The sequence below is a fragment of the Symphalangus syndactylus genome, chromosome 10 (assembly GCF_028878055.3).
Source record: "Symphalangus syndactylus isolate Jambi chromosome 10, NHGRI_mSymSyn1-v2.1_pri, whole genome shotgun sequence".
NCBI classification, from domain to species: Eukaryota; Metazoa; Chordata; class Mammalia; order Primates; family Hylobatidae; genus Symphalangus; species Symphalangus syndactylus.
Genome location: NC_072432.2, coordinates 101,783,479 through 101,801,044, shown reverse-complemented (window position 1 = coordinate 101,801,044; position 17,566 = coordinate 101,783,479). Strand labels below are relative to the sequence as shown.

The 17,566-nt window shown below is 44.7% G+C and overlaps 1 protein-coding gene across 6 annotated transcripts in view; it reads left to right on the top strand.

The window, feature by feature from the left end:
* The first annotated feature begins 323 nt into the window (after window positions 1-323).
* NCK1 (NCK adaptor protein 1) overlaps window positions 324-17,566 on the top strand; it is a 92,355-nt gene continuing 75,112 nt past the window's right edge. For 2 of the 6 annotated variants that reach the window (XM_055295313.2, XM_063611321.1), the window contains exon 1: window positions 2,841-2,991. The gene's annotated coding sequence lies outside the window, so the exon portion shown is untranslated. Of the gene's footprint in view, window positions 2,992-3,077; window positions 3,386-17,566 lie in introns of those variants that run through there. The other 4 variants (XM_055295312.2, XM_063611322.1, XM_055295318.2 and 1 more) reach the window with 4 other exon arrangements.

Here is a 17,566-nt window from a genome sequence, read left to right as displayed (position 1 = left end):
AATCTCGGCTCACTGCAAGCTCCGCCTCCCGGGTTCACGCCATTCTCCTGCCTCAGCCTCCCGAGTAGCTGGGACTACAGGCTCCCGCCACGCGCCCGGCTAATTTTTTTGTATTTTTAGTAGAGACGGGGTTTCACCGTGTTAGCCAGGATGGTCTCGATCTCCTGACCTCGTGATCCGCCCGCCCGGCTAATTTTTTGTATTTTTAGTAGAGACGGGGTTTCACCGTGTTAGCCAGGATGGTCTCGATCTCCTGACCTCGTGATCCGCCCGCCTCGGCCTCCCAAAGTGCTGGGATTACAGGCTTGAGCCACCGCGCCCAGCCTCTGGTGTCACTTTCTATAAAGACATTAATCTTATGGGATTAGGGCCCCACCCTTATGACCTAATTTAATTTTTATTACCTCCCTAAAGGCCTAGCTCCAACTAGAGATGGTCCCTGACTTAAGATTTTTTTGACTTTATGATGGTCCAAAAGCCATATGCACTCTAGAATCTGTACTTTGAGTACCCATAAAACCATCCAGTTTTTCATTCAGTACAGTATTTAGTAGATTACATGAAATACTCAATACTTTATTAAAAAATAAGCTTTGTGTTAGATGATTTTGCCTAACTGAAGGCTAATGTAAATATTCTGAGCATGTTTTAGGTAGGCTACGCTAAGCTATGATATTTGGTAGGTTAGAAGCATTAAATGCATTTTTGACTTATGATCTTTTCAACTTAAGGTATTTTCAATTTATGGTGGGTTTATTGGAACATAACCCCTTTGTAAGTTAAGGAACATTTATATAGTCACATTAGAAGTGAGGGCTTCAGTATATGAATTTTTTTTGGGGGGGGGGACACAATTCAGTCCATACCAGTCATGATAAAATATGCAAAGTTATTTAAACCCTTAGAATAAACTCAAAATTCACCGCCATTATTGATTTTGGATGCTAATAACAGAATGTAGACATACAGTAGCTAGCTGTTGCCCAGTTTCATGGTCTACTTGTCCTAGCCAACCTGAGGATAGTACAGCATAGATAAATTTGTGCTTGACCTTGTGATCCTTACATATGGCAGGCTGTCTTAGTCCCTTTAGTGTTGCTAGAAAGGAATACCCAAAGCTGGATAATTTATAAATAGAAAAGGTTTATTCGGCTTATGGTTCTGATGTCCGGAAAAGTTCAAGACTGAGCATCTGCATCTGATGGGAGCCTAAGACTGCTTCTCCTCATGCCAGAAGGCAAAGGAGAGCTGGTGTGTGCAGAGATTACATGGCCAGAGGGGACGCAAAAGAAGAAAGGAAGTGCGACATTCCTTTTAACCAGCTCTGGTGGAAATAAAGAGAACTCATTTACCCCCTCCCCAGGGAGGACATTAATCTATTCATGAAGGAACCACCTCCATGACCCAACACTGCCCATTAGTCCCTACCTCCAACATTGGGGATCAAATTTCAACAGGAGGTTTAGGGGAACAAACATCTAAATTACAGCACAGGCCAACCACATGCATGCATTACCAATCAAGTAAATAATTTTGAAGTTAAATGCAGAAAACTGCAAACTTTTGAGGCTGATATCCAGGGCCAGGATTAAAATAAAAAGTATTAATGCCTTAAACAGTATGTACTGACCATCTACCCTACTGCAAGGCCCTAGGGAGAAACTGAACAGACATGGTTCCTGATTCAACGGAGTTTACAGTCTAGGTAGGGATACAGGCAAACCATTTCAATAGCTCGGATGGAGAAAATACCTGTGCTCCAAGGAAGGTACCTAACTCAGCAAGCTTCCCTGAGGAGCGACCCTAAACTGTGCCACAAAGATGGTTAAGAAGAAATGAGGCGGCTGGGCGTGGTGGCTAACGCCTGTAATCCCAGCACTTTGGGAGGCCGAGGCTGGCGGATTACGAAGTCAAGAGATCGAGACCATCCTGGCAAACATGGTGAAACCCCGACTCTACTAAAAATACAAAAAAATTAACTAGGCGTGGTGGTACATGCCTGTAATCCCAGCTACTCGGGAGGCTGAGGTAGGAGAATCGCTTGAAACCCGGAGGCGGAGGTTGCAGTGAGCCGAGATCGCTCCACTGCACTCCACTCTGGCGACAGAGCGAAACTCGGCTCAAAAAAAAAAAAGAGGCGGGTTACGGCGCGGGTGCGGGGGGGCAGGGAAGGGGGCCTGCAGCACCGGCGAGGGGAAGGACCAACTTACTGATACCTCAGCCAGTGGCTGAAGCCCTAAGAATGGGCAGACCTGGCTCCGAAGGTCTCTTCATAACACTACTGCCGCCAAGAATGTAAGCTGCCCAAGCACGAGGACACTTTTAGAGGGCCCTCAGACTCAGCTTCTTTTGGTCTGCGCCTCAAATTAAGCACATGTCTTACATTTCTCCCAGGTCCCAATTTTCAAGGCTGCTTTTCTTTGTTTTTCTTTGTCGCTCCCCGCTCCTAAGAACCTTCGGCTGGGAAGACATTCTTCAGGTGCAGAAACCAGGGGGAAGCTCCCAGAGCAGTGGGGGCTGAACTCAGGACACAGTCATTTTTGCTGTTGAGCCTCTCCTGCGGCGCTGAGGAGGAAGGCTCAAAGTAACCAGCCAGAGCAGCCGCAGAGGGAAAAGCGAAGACAGTTCTGGTTCGGGCCCAGCGCTTCTCACCCTCTAGCTCTCTACTCTCCGCCGCGCAGCCTCCGCTCCCTCCACATCACGCACGGCGCTTGATTGACATGTGGGCCCGCCCAATCTCAGTGCAGCAGAGACCGCTGTCGCGTCAGGGACCGGGGAAGGGGGCGACTGAACCTATCAGATTGGGTCGAGTGTGGGTTTCCTGCCAGCGCGGATCCGCCTGCCCACAGCGCGTGCCCCGCCCCTCTCCCGAGAGCTACGCGGCGGCGGCGGAGCGCAGGCCTCGTGCCGTTACGGCCATCACGGCGGCCGCGGTGGCGTCCTGGAGCCCTCCTCAGGTGAGCTGGAGCTGCCCGGCTCGGCAGCGGGAAGGTGAGACGGCCTTGTTGGCAGGCAGACACACACACCCCTTCAGTCGGCTGTCCGTCCACACAGCCTGTTACTCGCTGCGTCGCTTCCTCTTCCCCCGCTGAGTTAGCCCCGGGGGCGCCGTCTGCAGGCTCGGAGCTGAGCCGGAGGGGGCGCGGAGGCTGCTCAGAGGGTCCAGACTTCTGTACCGGGATTCCGCGAGACCCTCGGGCCGTTGCCCCAGGGAGCGTGACCCCGCGGCCTCCTTGTCAGCCGCTGGAGCGCTGTGTCGGGCTGCGAGCCGGGGCGGCCGCCCGTGCGAGGCTGGGAGGTCGAGTGTGCGGCGCGCTGGCTGACTTGTCTGTTTTCTCCTGAAAAAGTCCTTTTCCCAGCTGTGGCGTAATCCGAGGCCGGGAAGGTAGGGACGTGGTAGGAGGAAGGGCGCTCTCACCTCCAGCCCGAGAGGAGGGGAGGGGGCAGCCTGCGCGGTGCTGCGGGTGGACATCTTCGGGACGCGCCCTCGCCCCTCCCCCCACCCCCCGGCCGTTTTCTAGTCCGGGGCTGTGACTTTAATCGTCTGGACCTGCTTCAGATTCGTACGCGAGTTGCTGGGGCTGTGAACTTTTGACTTGAGTTGTAATATGTTTGGTAAAACAAAAAAACATTTCGACAGGTTTTGTAACCTTTCTTCTATATTAACATATAAGTTAAATTCGCCGTTAGAAGCTCAGGAAGCTGGGTTTTATTCAGGGCTGAGGACGTAACCGTGGGAAGGCTCTCGGTGTCAAACTGATGGACCTGGAGTCACCTGAAAATAATTATACACGTTAGATTAGGTAAGAAGCCCTAGAAATTTGGAAAGAATTAGGTTAAAGAGAATTTCCTAACTCCTCTTTGGGTAGGGAGCAAAGCAGCTCCATGTCCCCCCAAAACGGGTGTTGCCAAAAGGTACTTATTTTTAAAATTTTACTTTGATAAACGTACGACAAACCAACTATAAGGATTTCTTCAGTACCTGGAAACCAGTGTGCCTAAACTGTCAGTCTTCAGCGAGGTCACACAGTAAACGGAGAAATAACCTAAGAAGAAAGTTTTGTTTGGTAATTGTCAATAATATTCTTTCTTTTCTTTTTAAAACACTTTATTTTCTTGTGGGGGTGGAGTCTGTGATGTTCTTAAATAGGCATCCCATTCACAACTTGATAGTAATATGCACTGGTTGATAAATGGTACTTTCTTTTCATCTTGACCACAAACTCAGACTTCTTTGGGAAAATTGTGATCTGTGGGAATTGGCTGTAATATCCATAAACATAGTTTGCAGAGTTCAGATCTACTCAGCTGTTGGCTCATGTATTAAATTTTAAAATGTGTACTTATTTTTCTAGGCATTATCTTTTGTCCAGGTTTCTGCAGTGCTTTCAGGTCCATCTAAATAAAATTTGAAACCTGCATGTAATGTTTTGTTAGATACCGAGGGAGACCAGGCGGGGTAGCTCAAGCCTGTAATCCCAGCACTTTGGGAGGCCGAGGCAGGCGGATCACGAGGTCAGGAGATTGAGACCAGGCGGGGTAGCTCCAGCCTGTAATCCCAGCACTTTGGGAGGCCGAGGCAGGCGGATCACGAGGTCAGGAGATCGAGACCACCCTGGCTGACACGGTGAAACTCCGTCTCTACTAAAAATACAAAAAAGTAGCCGGGCGTGGTGGCTGTCGCCTGTGGTCCCAGCTACTCGGGAGGCTGACGCAGGAGAATGGCGTGAACCCAGGAGGCGGAGGTTGCAGTGAGTGGAGATCGCGCCACTGCACTGCAGCCTGGGCGACAGAGCGAGACTCCGTCTCAAAAAAATAAATAAATAAAATGTGTACTTATTTTTCTAGGCATTATCTTCTGTCCAGATTTCTGCAGTGCTTTCAGGTCCATCTAAATAAAATTTGAAACCTACGTGTAATGTTGGCCGGGCTCAGTGGCTCACGCCTGTAATCCCAGCACTTTGGGAGGCCTAGGCGGGTGGATCACGAGGTCAGGAGATCGAGACCATCCTGGCCAACACGGTGAAACTCCGTCTCTACTAAAAATACAAAAATTAGCCGGGCGTGGTGGCTGGCGCCTGTAATCCCACCTACTCGGGAGTCTGAGGCAGGGGAATTGCATGAACCCGGGAGTCGGAGGTTGCAGTGAGCCAAGATGGCCACTGCACTCCAGCCTGGCAACAGAGCAAGACTCCGTCACAAAAAAAAAAAAAAAACAAAGAAAAAAAAAAACCTTTGTGTAATGTTTTGTTAGATACTGAGGGAGACCAGGCGGGGTAGTTCAAGCCTGTAATCCCAGCACTTGGGAGGCCAAGGCGGGAGGATAGCGGGAGGCCAGGAGTTTGAGATCAGCTTAGGCAGTATAGTGAGACCCTGTCTCTAAATTAAGAAAATTAAAAAAAAAATTTAAAAAGGAAAATAATAAAGAAAAGAGATATTTAGTGATACTTCATGGTTCTGGGTTTTTTTCTTGTCTTTTTTTTTTTTTTTTTTTTTTGAGACGGAGTCTCTGTTGCCCAGGCTGGAGTGCAGTGGTACAATCTTGGCTCACTGCAACCACTGCCTCTCAGGTTCAAGCGATTCTTGTGCCTCAGTCCCCCAAGTAGCTGGGACTACAGGTGTGTGCCACCATGCCCAGCTAATTTTTTTTGTATATATATATTTCTTTCTTTTTTTTTTTTTTTTTTTTTTGTGACGGAGTCTCGCTCTGTTGCCCAGGCTGGAGTGCAGTGGCGGATCTTGGCTCACTGCAACCTCTCCCTGCCGGGTTCAAGCATTTCTCTGCCTCAGCCTCCCCAGTAGCTGGGATTACAGGCGCTTGCCACCACGCCCGGCTAATTTTTGTATTTTTAGTAGAGGCAGGGTTTCACCATCTCGGCGAGGCTGGTCTTGAACTCCTGACCTTGTGATCCACCTGCCTCGGCCTCCCAAAGTGCTGGGATTACAGGCATGAGCCACCATACCCGGCCTGTATTTTTAGTAGAGACGGAGTTTCACCATGTTGGCCAGGCTGGTCTCGAACTCCTGACCTCAATCAATCCGCCCACCTCGGCCTCCCAAAGTGCTGGGATTACAGGTGTGAGCCACCATGCCTGGCCTATATTCATTTTTCACAATTTTTCTAGAGTTTAACATTTTTATTGCTTTGTACTTTTGTCTTATTTTACTTTTTCACCGTTGTGTTTTTCAAAGCTGAAGGTATATTTGATGTGATTATTATAAATCACTTGTCAGGAAGACTTGACTTAATGAATACAGATACAGTTCATTTTTAAAATCATGGTTTAATAATTTTTTGAATTTACCTTTATAATATAGAAAAATACCAGATGTTCTTTATCTGGAAAATTAAATGTTTATTTCATTGATAAGTAAAATTGAAGGGAACTTTGAGATCACTGAGCATTTAACAAATTCTCTATAAATACTGTGATGTTAGGAAGATGACAAGGCTAAATATGACATTTAAAGATTTAAGGAAACTTATGTCTGGCTGATCCTCACCTTAAACTCTAATGAACATAGAATTTATAGTCTTCCCTTCAAAACTGATTCCATATGCTGACTTTGTTTTGGTGACATTACCGTGCTTTCAATTACCCAGACACAAACTTTGGTTTTATCTCTATGCGCGTAACAACATTGGCTGATTTTTGCCAGCCATTTTTATCTTTGAACTACTCACTAGCCTTTAATTGGGTTTTCTGCTTGGTTTTTCTCTCTGCTTAGTATGTCTTCCTAAATATTAGAATTATGCTTCAAACACATCCTTCACTTTTCGGAAACCAGCGATAACTCTCTGTTATCTTCAGAGTATAGTTCAGAATTCATAGCCTAATGACAGTCTGCTCAAACCTGTTTTTCTGGGGTCAGCACTATTTCCTTCTTTTTTTTAAATCAGTGCCAGCACTATATCTTTATAGGAGCTGTCCACTCTAACCAAACCAGTCTCTAATTCTTATTTACCATTTGTATTTTTTCACCTTCGTATCATTCCTTTTTCTTTCTTTTTTTTTTTGAGACAGAGTCTCGCTCTGTTGCCCAGGCTAGAATACAATGGTGTGATCTCAGCTCACCGCAACCTCTGCCTCCTGGGTTTAAGCGATTCTCCTACCTCAGCCTCCCTAGTAGCTGGGACTATAGGCATGCGCCACCACACCTGGCTAATTTTGTATTTTTAGTAGAGATGGGGTTTCTCCATGTTGGTCAGGCCGGTCTCAAACTCCCGACTTCAGGTGATCCACTCGCCTTGGCCTCCCAAAGTGCTGGGATTACAGGTGTGAGCCACTGCGCCTGGCCTCTTTCTTTTTTTTTTTTTTCTTTCAGGCGTCTCACTTTGTCACCCAGGCTGGAGTGCAGTGGCACCATCTTGGTTCACTGCAACTTCCGTCTCCTCGGTTCAAGTGATTCTCCTGTGTCAGTCTTCCGAGTAGCTAGGATTACAGGTGCATGCCACTACGCCCGGCTAATTTTGTATTTTTAGTAGAGATGGGGTTTCACCATGTTGGCCAGGCTGGTCTTGAACTCCTGACCTCAGGTGTTCCCCATGCCTCGGCTTCCCAAAGTGTTGGGATTACAGGCGTGAGCCACTGCGCCCGGCCAGGTTGCCTAGTCTTTAAAATTTTTTTTTCTCCTAAATTACCAAGTAGCAAATGAAGTAAAATTTAGTTGAATTTTCGCTTTTGGTCCTTTGGTGCAGCCTTCCAAATGTTTTTCCTGTTCCCTATGTTGCTTGCTTGCTTGCTCTCTTTTCTTTTCTTTTCTTTTCTTTTTGGACAGATCTCACTCTGTTGCCCAGGCTGGAGTACAGTGGCCTGATCACAGCTCCTCATTGTAACTTGAACCTCCCAGAGGCCAGGATTACAGGTGTGCATCAATTTTTTTTTTTTTTTTTTTTTTATAGAGATAGAGTCTCAGTGTGTTGTTCAGACTGGTTTTGAATTCCTGGCCTCAAACGATCCTCCCATCTTGGCTTCCCAATGTGCTGGGATTATAGGGGTGAGCCACTGTGCCTGGTCTATTGCTTTCCTTTAAACCCATACCCCTTATTATTTTAGTATTCCCTTGGTTTTTAATCTTGTGTGGACTTGTATCATAGAATCATAGAGCCTTATTGCTGGAATGTTGGAATCCAACGTTGTGTTCTATAGATAAGGAAACTGAAATACAGATAGACTAGATGTACCAAAATTCAAACATTTAGTGATGGGGGCAGAACAAAGACTCAACCCTTGATCTTCTAACGCAAGTTCTGTGTATTTATGAAACCATACTTCTTCTCATCTCTTGTAATTTTGCATTATTTGCTTCACATTATTTTGCATTTTGTGTATTTATGCCTGCTCATAGATTGAAAACTTCAGGGCAGGGGAACCTTCATATTTACATTGTAAATTTTTTTTTTTTTGAGACAAGAGTTTCGCACTTTTTGCCCAGGCTGGAGTGCAGCAGCATGATCTCGGCTCACTGCAACCTCTGCCTCTCGGGTTCAAGCGATTCTCTTGCCTCAGCCTCCTGAGGTGCTGGGATCACAGGCGCCCGCCACCACACCTGGCTAATTTTGTATTTTTAGTAGAGACGGGTTTCACCATGTTGGCCAGGCTAGTCTCAAACTCCTGACCTCAGGTGATCTGCCCACCTCGGCTTCCTGAAGTGCTGGAATTACAGGCATGAGCCACCGTGCCCAGCCTTACATTGTAAATTATTTAAACAATGATTTAAAGTCTATATACAGTTTTTTTCCCCCTATGCTTGTTAGATGTATTAACACCATTAACAAAAAGAATATTGTCATGTTTACCATTGAGTTTTTTTTCTTGAGACAGTCTTGCTCTGTCACTCAGGATGGAGTGCAGTGGCGCAATCTCGGATCACTGTACCCTCTGCTTCCCAGGTTTGAGGGATTCTCCTGCCTCAGCCTCCTAAGTAGCTGGGATTACAGGTGCCTGCCACCATGCCTGGCTAATTTTTGTATTTTTAGCAGAGACAGGGTTTCACCATGTTGGCCAGGCTAATCTCCAACTCCTAACCTCAGTTGATCCACCTGCGTTGGCCTCCCAAAGTGCTGGGATTACGGGGATGAGCCACCGCACCTGGCCAGTGTTTACCATTGAGTTCTGTCATCTACTAAAAAATGAATCTCTTACGGGTTTTACTGCTGAAATTTAGTTTGTCTTTTCAAATCTCTTGATAATGCAAATTAATCTTTGGAGAGGCCTTGAATGTGGATACAGAACAATGTAATGATTTAGAGGAAACCTGGAGGGCTTATCATATAACTAAATGCAATGATCTAGCTGTAATGTTCTTTTTCTCTTTTGAGTGTTAGAACTGTAACACTTTCATATTTTGCTACTTTTTGTCCTCTTGTTTATCTGTCAGGAACCATCAGTTCCTGTTGAGCAAGACAAGACAAAATACCTTGTTGAGGCCGGGCGCGGTGGCTCACGTCTGTAATCCCAGCACTTTGGGAGGCTGAGGCGTGCGGAGCACTTGAGTCCAGGAGTTTAAGACCAGCCCAGCCGGCATGGTGAAACCCTATCTCTACTAAAAATATAAAAAAATTAGCCCACCGTGGTGGCGCATGCCTGTACTCCCAGCTACCTGGAAGGCTGAGGCAGGAGAATGGCTTGAACCCCGGAGGCGGAGGTTACAGTGAGCCAAGATCATGCCATTCCACTCCGGCCTGGGTAACAGAGCAAGACTCTGTCTCAAAAAAAAATTTATTTGTTCCGCTAGGCCTGATGGCTCACTCCTGTAATCCTAGCGCTTTGGAAGGCTGAGGTGGGCGGATAACTTGATCCCAGGAGTTCAAGACCAGCTTGGCCAACATGGTGAAACCCTGTTTCTACCAAATACAAAAATTAGCTGAGTGTGATGGCGAATGCCTGTAATCTCAGCTACTCAAGAGGTTGAGGCAGGAGAATCACTTAAACCCGGGAGGCGGGAGTTGCAGGGTTGTGAGATTGTGCCACTGCACTCTAGCCTGGGCGACAGAGCAAGATTGTTTCAGAAAAAAAGGACAGAAAGAAAAATCATTTGTTTCATTTGGTGAGTTAGAGTGCTTTTATATGTTTGTTCTTCATGTTTATTTTTCCTCTTAACTCTAAAGTTTCTAACAGAAACCACGTAGGGTTGCTTTGGTATTTTTCTTATGTGTATGTAAAAATAGTTGAATGCTGTAAGACAGCATAGAAAACTATCAGGTAAAATCTCTCTGGAGGGAAAGGAGTGCTTACTCTTTTGGTCTGTTTTTCATTTATTTTTTGGTTAATAGTTGCTTTTTCTATTTGTTTAAATTATCAGCTAAAAAAACCTGTTAAAACACTGATTCTCTTGTTTCTATTCCTGAAATTGTAAGTAATGATTGCTGAATTGGACATGAATATGGTATGGATAGTTTTTGCTTTTGTTCAAACAACCAGTTGAATAAAACAAGCAGTGAAAATATGTGGAAATGTTTAAAAGAATGGATGTTTCTCAAAAGTTTTTTTTTTTTTTTTTTTTTTTTAAAAGAATCATCCTGGCCTGGTGCAGTGGCTCACACCTGTAATCCCATTGGGAGGCTGGGGCAGGTGGATCGATTGAGGTCAGGAGTTTGAGACCAGCCTGGCCAACATGGCGAAACCCCCGTCTCTACTAATAATACAAAATTTAGCTGGGTGTGGTGGTGCATGCCTGTAATCCCAGCTACTTGGGAGGCTGAGGCAGGAGAATCATTTGAACCCAGGAGCCAGAGGTTGCAGTGAGCCGAGATCGTGCCACTGCGCTGCAGCCTGGGTGACAAGAAGAGACTTCATCTCCAAAAAAATAAAAAAATCCTTTTCTTCCAAAAATTTTAGCACATATTTTCATATGTTGGTTTGTAGATCAATTCAAATAATAGATACAACAAATACGGTAATATGTTGTGTACCTTGTAATTATTCCAGCTGTATTGCAGAAATATTTTATTAATAGGGCTGGGCAGTTTTCTTTGGAAATGCTTGATCATTTGCAAGTACTACATGCTCTTGAATAATATATTTTTATTTTTAGAAACATTTAGAATATTTAATGTACAACCCCTGTCTCCCAGTAAGTCTGTTGCCCAAGGAAATCAGTTACTTTATTTTTTGTTTCTTTTCATTTCTTAGCTATAGTCTTAAAAAAAAAAAAAAAAAAGGCCTGTAAGGTCTTGCATGATTTGGCTTTTGCCTACTTCTCGCTTCATCTCTTTTGTCTCTTTCCTCTTTCAGCCTTGAATAGCTTAGCCCTTTTTTGCTTTGCTATCTGTGATCATGCTCTTCCCTCATGGCAGATGGCTCCTTTAGGTTAATCAGCATTAAGTTCGGCTGCTAGTATCAGACAGATGCCAAATACTAATTTCTCTCACACCAGAGAAATCCGGCGTTGGCATGGTATTCATTTATTAAATGTTATTTCCAGGTGTGTGTATGTGTTTTGCTATTGTAAAATCTGCAATAAAGATCTTTGTGTATAAGGCTTTACATTTTTTTTCCTTTTGATTAATTCCTGTTGTGGATCCAACTAAAAAGCTTACTAATTTTTTTTAAAAAAATTGTTTAGTCTGGGCATGGTAGCTCATGCTTGTAATCCTGCACTTTGGGAGGCTGAGGTGGGAGGATGGCTTGAGGGTGGGAGTTAGAGATCAGCCTGGGCAGTATAGCAAGAGCCCGCCTCTACAAAAGTAAAAAAGAAAAAAATTAGCCAGGTTTGGCTGTGAGCGTCTGTAGTCCTAGCTACTTGCAAGGCTGGCGGGAGGATTGTTTGAGTCTGAGGTCAAGGCTGCAGTGAGCTATGATGGCGCCACTGTACTCTAGCTTGGGGGACAGAGCGAGACACTGTCTAAAAAAAAAAAATTTGTTTAGAGAAATTATCTTTAAATGTTTATTGAAAACTGCACAAATTTAAATGTATAGAATGTTTATATTTGTAGATATCTGTGTAGTCATCACTCAAATCCAGATGTAGAACATTTTTAGTGTTCGAAAAGGCTCTCTTGTGCCCCCTACAATCATTGTCTCTTACCCTCTCAAAAGTAATCACTATTCTGCCCTCTATCACCTTAAATTATTTTTGCCTGTTTTTGAACTTTATATAAATGTAACTGATATGGTTTGGCTGTGTCCCCACTCAAATCTCATCTTCAATTGTTACTTCCACAATTCCCACGTGTGGTTGGAGGAACCTGGTGGGAGGTAATTGAACCATGGGGGTGGGCCTTTCTTGTGCTGTTCTTGTGATAGTGAATAAGTCTTGTGGGATCTGATGGTTTTAAAAACGGGCATTTCCCTGCACAAACTCTCTTCTCTTATCTGCCACCATGTGAGAAGACATGCCTTTCACCTTGTGCCACGATTGTGAGGCTTCCCCTGCCTTGTGGAACTGTAAGCCCATTAAACCTCTTTATTTTGTAAATTGCCCAGTCTCAGGTATGTCTTTATCAGCAGCATGAAAACAGATTAATACAGTAAATTGGTACGAGTAGAGCGCTCCTGAAAAGATACCCGAAAATGTGGAAGCAACTTTGGAACTGGGTAACAGGCAGAGGTTTGGAACAGTTTGAAGGGATCGGAAGAGGACAGGAAAATGTGGGAAAGTTTGGAACTTTCTAGACTTGTCGAATGACTTTGCCCAAAATGCTGATTGTGATATGGACAATAAAGTCCAGGCTGAGGTGGTCTCAGATGGAGATGGGGAACTTGTTGGGAACTGGAGCAAAGGTGACTCTAGTTATGTTTTAGCAAAGAGACTGGTGACATTTTGCCCCTGCCCTAGAGATCTGTAGAACTTTGAATTTGGGAGAGATGATTTAGGGTATCTGGTGGAAAAAATTTCTAAGCAGCAAAACATTCAAGAAGTGTCTTGAGTGCTGTTAAAGGCATTCAGTTTTACAAGGGAGGTAGAGCATAAGTTTGGAAAATTTGCAGCTTGACAGCGTGATAGAAAAGAAAATCCCCTTTTCTGAGGAGAAATTCAAGCTGGCTACAGAAATTTGCATAAGTAATGAGGAGCTGAATGTGAATCCCCAAGACAATGGGGAAAATGTCTGCAGGGCGTGTCAGAGGTCTTTATGGCAGCCTCTCCCATCACAGGTCTGGAGGCCTTGGAGAAAACGTGGTTTTGTGAGCCAGTCCCAATGTCCCTGTGCTATGTGCAGCCTAGGGACTTGATGCCCTGCATTCCAGCTGCTCCAGCCATGGCTGAAAGGGGGCAGCGTAGAGCTTGGGCTGTGGCTTCAGAGGGTGCAAGCCCCAAGCCTTGGTGGCTTCCATGTGGTGTTGATGCTGCAAGTGCACAGAAGTCAAGAATTGGGGTTTGGGAACCTCCACCTGCATTTCAGAAGATGTATGGAAATGCTTGGATGCCCAGGCAGAAGTTTGCAGCAGGGGCGGAGCATTCATGGAGAACCTCTGCTAGGGCAGTGCAGAAGGGAAATGTAGGGTCAGAGCCCCCATACAGAGTCCCTACTGGGGCACTGCCTAGTGGAGCTGTGAGAAGAGGGCCACCATCCTCCAGACTCCAGAATGATAGATCCACTGACAGCTTGCACCATACGCCTGGAAAAGCTGCAGACACTCAATGCAAGCCTGTGCAAGCAGCTGGGAGAGAGGCTGTACTGTGCAAAACCACAGGGTCAGAGGTGCCCAAGACCATGGAAACCCACTTCTTGGATCAGCGTAACCTGGATGTGAGACATAGATTCAAAGGAGATCATTTTGGAGCTTTAAGATTTGACTGCCCTGCTGGATTTCGGACTTGTAAGAGGCCTTTAGCCCCTTTGTTTTGGGCAATTTCTCCCATTTGGAATGGCTGCATTTACCCAATGCCTGTTCCCCTGTCTTATCTAGGAAGTAACTACCTTGCTTTTGATTTTTCAGGCTCATAGGCAGAAGGGGCTTGCCTTGTTTCAGATGAGACTTTGGACTGTGAACTTCTAAGTTAATGCTGAAATGAGTTAAGACTTTGGGGGACTGTTGGGAAGACATGATTGGTTTTGAAATGTGAAGACATGATATTTGGGAGGGGCTGGGGGTGGAATAATATGGTTTGGCTGTGTCCCCATCCACATTTCATCTTGAATTGTAGCTCCCACAATTCCTGTGTGTGGTGGGAGGTAACTGAATCGTGGGAGTGGGCCTTTCCTGTGCTTTTCTTGTGATAGTGAGTAAGTCTTATGAGAACTGATGATTTTTAAAAAGGGGAGTTTCCCTGCACAAGCTCTCTTGTCTGCCACCAGGTGAGACATGATTTTCACTTTGCGCCATGATTTTGAGGTCTCTCCAGCCACATGGAACTGTAAATGCATTAAACCTCTTTCTTTTGTAAATTGTTCAGTCTTCATCAGCAGCATAAAAGTGGACTAATACAGTAACCATACAGCATGTATTCCTTTTTGTGGATGGCTGCTTTTGCTTAACATTGTGTTCGTGAGATTCATTTATGATGTAGAGTGCAGTAGTAGTTCCTTTTCAATGATGGTAGTATTCCATTGGATGAATATAATGTAATTTTAAAAAATTGGACATTTGGTTTTCAGTTTTCGGCTATTGTGAATAAAGCTATTGTCAACATTCATTTACAGTTTTTTAAATTTTTTTGAGATGGAGTCTTGCTCTGTCACCCAGGCTGGAGTGCAGTGGCACGATCTCAGCTCACTGCAACTTCTGCCTCCCCGGTTCAAGTGATTCTCCTGCCTCAGACTCCCAAGTAGGTGAGATTACAGGTGCTTGCCACTACCCCTGGCTAATTTTTGTATTTTTAGTAGAGATGGGGTTTCACTATGTTGGCCAGGCAGGCTGGTCTTGAAGTCCTGACCTCAGGTGATCCACCCACCTCGGCCTCCCAAAGTGCTGGGATTACAGGCGTGAGCCACTGTGCCTGGCCCGTTTACAGGTCTTTAATGAACTTACACACTCATTTCTCCTGGCTGTGTATACACGTTGGAGTAGAATTGTGCTGTCTTTATCTAGCAGTTTTTGAATCTGCTTGATCTGGTCCTCTGTGGCTGATACATAGTAGTTTCCTGGCATTTCTTCCTTTCTGATAAAACTAGCTACTCCCTTTGTCTTTCTCCTGTGTTAAATCTTTTTTTTCCCCTTTCCATTAATCATATAGTGTTTTTGTTTGTTTTGTTTTTTTGTTTAACCCCTCCATTTGATGGAGTATGTTATACAATAGATTCCTGTGGAAGACTGAGATCTTGCATTAATGAAAACGTTTTTTTGTCTTCATGCTTCATTTGGTTGGCTAAGGATTCTAGGTTGGAAATAATTTGCCTTCAGAATTCTGAAGGCCTTGCTTCATTGTTTTCTAGCTTGTCATCCTTTTGAGAAGTCTGAAGACATTCTAATTCTTTTTTTTTTTTTTTTTTGAGACGGAGTCTTGCTCTGTCACCCAGGCTGGAGTGCAGTGGCGCAGTCTCGGCTCACTGCAAGCTCCACCTCCCAGGTTCACGCCATTTTCCTGCCTCAGCCTCCCGAGTAGCTGGGACTACAGGCGCCTGCCACCACGCCTGGCGAATTTTTTGTATTTTTAGTAGAGACGGGGTTTCACTGTGTTAGCCAGGATGGTCTTGATCTCCTGACCTCGTGATCCGCCTGCCTCGGCCTCCCAAAGTGCTAGGATTACAGGCGTGAGCCACCGCGCCCGGCCTAAGACATTCTAATTCTTAATTTTAAAAATGTTTTGCTTTCCTGGAATTTTGTGTTTCCTATATTCTGAAATTTCATAAGGTTGTAGCTTGGTGTTACATCTATTTTAAACTATTTTTCCTGGATATTTGTGTACCTTCTGAATCTGTAAAATTCATTAGTTCTGGGACATTTTCTTTAATTATTTTATTGACAGATGTATTAGTCTTTGAAGACTGTCATACCACAGACTGGGCTTTTTAAACAACAAATATATTTTCTCACAGTTCTGAAGAATAGAGTTCAAGAATAAGATGTGGCTAGGTGTGGTGACTCATGCCTGTAATGCCAGTACTTTGGGAGGCTGAGGCGGGTGGATCACTTGAGGCCAGGAGTTTGAGACCAGCCTGGCCAACATGGTGAAATCCCATCTCTACTGAAAATACAGAAACAGCCAGGCTTAGTGTGAGTGCCTGTAGTTACAGCTATTTGGGAGGCTGAGGCAGGAGAGAATCACTTGAACCTGGGAGACAGAGATTGCAGTGAGCCGAGATCATGCCACTGCACTCCAGCCTGGGAGACAGAAGGAAACTCCATCTCAAACAAACAAACAAAGAGAATAATTTGCTGTCAGGGTTAGTTGCTGATGAGGCTTCTCTTTCTGGCATGTAAACCACTGTCGTCTTGCTGTGTCCTTAGATGGGTTTTCAGTGGAGAGAGATCTTTCTTTAATTGGATTAGGGCCCCATCCTATGACCTCATTTAGTCTTAATTATCTCCTAAAAGGCCTTATTTCCAAATACAGTCACATTAGGTGTTAGGGCTTCAACATAAGGATTTGGAGGGAGGGGAGAACAGACACAGTTCAGTCCATAACAATGGTTTTCTCTCTATTCTTTTTCCTGAAACTTTTGTCATTTGTTTGGGTCTCTTAGGCTAGTTTTCTAATTTCCTTTTTTTCTCCTATTTTCTACCTCCTAGTCTTTTGCTCTATTTGGGACATTGCTTTGTTTCCCAAGCCTTCTGTTGAATTTTTTATTTTTATTGTCAAGATTTTGACTTCCCAAGATATTTTTTATTTTCTTAAATATTTCTTTTTATATAGCATCTGGTGTGTTTTCATGGATGCAATATCTTCTCTAATTTCTGAGCCTATAAATGACTTTAAAAATTTTTTTTTGAGACAGAGTCTTGCTCTGTTGCCCAGGTTGGAGTGCAGTGGTGTGATCGTGGCTCACTGCACCTCAACCTTCCAGGCTCAAGCGATCCTTCTGCCTTGGCTTCCTGAGTAGCTGGGACCACAGGTGCACCACCACACCTGGCTTTTTTTTTTTTTTTTTAAACGTAGAGACAAGGTCTTGCTGTCTTGCCCAGGCTGGTCTCAAACTCTTGAGCCCTTGTGATCCTCCCGCCTTGGCCTCCCAAAGTGTTGGGATTATAGGTGTGTGCCACCACACCTGGCCCAAGTGACTTTTGTAAAAATATTTTTTCTCCTTGCAGATTGTCTTGTTTTTTTTCTTCTTCTTTTTTTTTTTTTTTTTTTGGAGACATGGTTTCACTCTGTCACCTAGGCTGGAGTGCAGTGGTGCAATCATGGCTCACTGCAGTCTTAGCCTCCCTAGTTTCAGCCTCCCAGCCTCAACCTCACCAGGTAAGATAATCCTTCCACCTCGTCTTCCTGAGTAGCTGCGACCACAGGCAAGCACTGCCATGCCCAGCTAAGTTTTGTATTTTTTGTAGAGACAAGGTTTTGCCATGTTGCCCAGGCTGGTCTCAAACTCCTGGGCTAAAGTGAACCTCTCGCCTTGGCCTCCCAAAGTGTTGGGATTACCGGTGTGAACCACTGTGCCTGGGCACAGACTGTTTTTTTCTAAGTTGACTTTTCTCCATTTGTTTTGGTCTCTAACTTGTATGTGGGAGTCTTATTTCAA